Raw genomic sequence first — 3,963 nt, 5'->3', positions numbered from 1 at the left:
GGACACACGGGGCTCCTCTTGCGCTGGGCACAAGGGGGTCCCCCCAGCAGCTGCATGACTAACCCAGGTGCCTGCTCAGATGTCACCCTTCCGAGTGCAGCCCTTTGGACAAAGGACTTGGAGATGTCATTTGATACCATGATGGCCCCTACTACAATGGTGTATCCGGCCCAGAAACGTGGGGAAATCCCCACCCAGCTTCCCCCATCCCCAGCACAGCTGTGCTCCAGGTGAGCAGACAACGGAGGCCTCTTGCAGGGCTTTTTCTTGCATTCATCCAGTTCCACCCTTCAAACACACGTCCCCATACTTACCTTGTGGCAATGAACTCCTGGGACTGGCTGCTTCGTGAGGAATATACTCCCTTCTGTTTGTTTTTAGACTCTTGCTGGGTAATTTCATTTGATGCCCCTTAGATCTTCTGAGAAAATTGGAATAATTGTTCCCTAATCACCTTTCCTTGTGAAACTGCAGCTGAGGCTGCCGCATGCAGAGGAGGTGAGGGGCGGTGGCTGGCGCAGCGGGCAGGGTGCCCCGTGTGCGGGGCCGTGGTCTGACACACACCGTGCGTGTGCCTGTGTGACACGGACCCGGCACCGGAGCACAGCAGGGCTGTGTTTGGAAATGGGGAGTGAGAGTCAGGCTTGCTCCAGCAGGATGGAGTCTCTGGGTGAGAAATTTCTTACGGAGAGAGGGCTGGGCAGGGAGGTTTGTCCTCTGAACCTTCCACGGCCGTTGCTGCTTTTCGAGGTTTTCCTTTCATGTCTGCCACTCCCTGTCTGCACAGGAATGCCTCCCAGGGACACCGTGGGCACCGCAGCTCTGCCGTGCACGCTGGAGGCTATTCTAAGGCAGAGAGCATCACTAACTCAGGTCGGTGCTGCAGACAAACTCCCGTGCCCACAGTCTCATGTTTCAACTCTCGGCCCATTCCTGCCTACGTCTTGCCAACAATGTGCTCGTTGCAGCCCTATTCAGCTCCATCCGTCAGCCCAAGGTGCCAGGGAGAGGTTCAGGGATGAGTGTATGTGCAGGGACATTGTGTGGCTGGGAGCTGTCCGTGTTTACACAGAAATGCCTATCCCCAGCCACGCCATCACCCCGTCCCTCGGGGGCCACAGCAGCGCCATCCTCAGCACCGAGTCCGTGCCCAAGCCGGCGGGCTGGCACTGCCCGCAATGTCCCAGACCCTGCCAGCAAATACCACGCAGTTACCACAGTTATTTGGTATTGTACAGGCGTCTGAGCCCTGCCAGCACTGCTCCCCAGGCTGCCCACCAGCTGCAGCGCGCAGGCAGCGACCAGGGCTCCCTGGCCGCCGAGCTGCCCTGAAATCCTCAGTCCCCAGCCGCGGCCGCGGCGCTGCAGCCGCCGGCACCAGGGAGCCGGAGGCCCCGAGGAGAGGCCGGCTGGCAGCACCAGCCCGGTGGGAGCGAGCGGGGGCTCATTAATTACAGCACGTGGGGAGCGACGCGATTGTATGGAGCATCCTCCCCCAGCCCGCGCACCCCCGCTGCCTGCTCCAATTTCTCATCCTATTCTGAAATAAATTCCTTTCGGGCTGAAATTTGCCAGGCATGGCTTGGCTCCAAGGGGAATTCTTGGAGAAAGTTTAAGTAAAATTGGTTCAGCCATTTTTGAGTTATTCAAGTGTGAATAAGCAATTTCCCCATGTGCTCCGTTCAGAAATTTTGTGCTTGGGTAACTCAGACCTCTGGAATTGCAGAATAAACGAGGTTTCTGCATCTCACTAAGCCGGCAGGGAGGGGATTTCCCGAGAGTGACTTCACAGGGAGACAGCAAATCTTCCCACCCTGAGCCTGGCCTTTGGTTAAGATTCTCAGCATCTCCATCAGCCTCTAGCCCTCTTCTTCCCTACTGATGCTGAATTATACCCCCATGCATGTGTTAACGATGCCAGCTTCATCACTCACTTCTCTGCCGCTTATCTCCTTGAGTGACAGCATGTCCAAACCAACAACTTCTGCTTCTTTGCTTAAACTTTGGCTTTTTCCATGAGTGCAATTCCCTTACTGGTGCTTTGCTCCCCAGCCACTTCCCTTTACCTGGAGAGAGCAATGCCCCACTTGCTGCACCTCCTGTCCCTCACAGAGATTTATCACAGTCATATGTTCTGTCTTAAATCAGCACCCCAGTTCTCTTGGGCATGACTTTTCCTTCAGGAACCATGCCCAGTGGTGCTGGGGCACTATGGTAATCCTCAGGGCACAGCATTCTGGTGAGACTCCCTGCAGCTCCCAGAGGATGCCAGCATTCCTGCATTAGGAGTCAGTCATCTCCAAATTTTCAGCTGCCCAGGCAGAGCTCAGGTCTGTGCCAGCCTCTCTGGCCAGGACTTGGGAAGCCAAATCCTTCCAGGACATGAAAGGAAAATGCCTATCGACAGCCCTGGTGGGAGTGTGCAGCAGAAGGCAGAGGGGATATGGATGTGCTCTATGTCTGTCCTCACAGAGGAGAGGTCAACCATAGCCAACCCTGATAACCTCCCAAATTCCTGCTCCTGCCAGCAGCCAAGGGGGAGCGTGGCCAGGAGTGTGGTCCTGCAGCCTCCCCGCTGCACCAGTGCAGGGCCAGGGCTGGGGCTGCATGGCAAGGGAGTTTCTGGGGCAGGTTTCTGGGGCAGGAGCCCTGTGGGGAGGTGCCACTTGCAGATGGCAGGTGTCTGCAGGGACAGCCCAGATGGCTCTGCCAGGGGGACAAGGCTGCCCAGGGTGAAGCAACCAGCCATGCACCCCACTGCCCCTGGACCTGCTGGAGTTTCAGCCACTCCCAGGGACCAGAGACATCAGCAGCCCCCAACATCAGGGACTTGCAGGACTTTGCTAAGTCCAAGTGAAGCCTCCCCGGGTATCTGAGGGGCAGATGCAGCACAGAGGGCTGGGACAGGTGGCAGCTCATGTCCCACACCCATCATGGCAGAAATGTGTCTGTCCTGAAGGACGTGGAAGTGCCATCTCCAGCCACCAGGACAGTGTGTGTGGATACACCATCCCAAGGGAGCAGAGTTTGTCACAGACAGGGCCCCAAAACCTTCCCATAGCAAAGTCAAGACAGAGGGGAAAGAAGACTGAGGCACCCACAGGCTTGTAAACTGTGGCTGCATATGTGGTAACCAGCACCTTCTCCCACCAGGAATGTGATGGGCAAGGCACCATGTGGGTAGGGGTAGGGGTCCTGAGAGAGGTCACTTTAAGGCGCTGTCTGCATGGCTTCAGCTTAGCCAGGATCACAGCATTCATCCCTGTCTGTGTGGTGGGAATTGTGCGGATGGGGTGAGGAGGTTTATGATACAATGAGATGGAATGAGTGAAGCAGGATGGGATGTATGGGACGAGCTGAGGGAGAATGGGGTGAGATGGGTCGGCCGAGGGTGGGATGCATGAGAGACAGGATGGGACAATAGAGAATGGGATGGCAATGGGTGGCACAGGTAAACCAGGCTGCCAGTAGTGTGGCACAGAGGGGCTCACAGTCCCCTCATCACACCTCTACCAGGCTCAAGCACTCATCCGCACCCGGAGGGGCGGGGGACAGGGCAGCGCGGGCCGAGGGTCTGCGGGTCAGGCCGGGAGCGCGGCCCCTTTAAGAGCCCAGTTCCGCGGGCGGCCGCTGGGTGGGGCGCGCTCCCCGCCCTGCGCCTCCCGCGCCAGGGGGCGGGGCCACAGGGGGCGCGCCGGGCAGTGCCCGCCCCCTCCGATTCATCTTTCCGCGGAGGCTCCGCCCCCCGCCGCAGCACGGCCCAATCGGCGCCGCGCTCGCCGTCGCCAGGGGCGCCAGGTTGCCAGGGGCGGGGTGATTGGCGGGCGAGCCCCGCCCCGCTCGGCTCAGCAGCGGCGGCGGCGGCGGCGGCGCCAGAGCGCGAGCGTGGCGCGGCGGCGAGAGGAGCCGCGCGTGGCGCCGAGCTCGGGACTGCCCGGCGGGGCCGCCCGCACCGCCCCCGCT

The sequence above is a fragment of the Fringilla coelebs genome (genome assembly GCF_963513975.1).
Source record: "Fringilla coelebs genome assembly, chromosome: 10".
Taxonomy (NCBI): domain Eukaryota; kingdom Metazoa; phylum Chordata; class Aves; order Passeriformes; family Fringillidae; genus Fringilla; species Fringilla coelebs.
Note: the sequence above shows the minus strand (reverse complement) of the source record.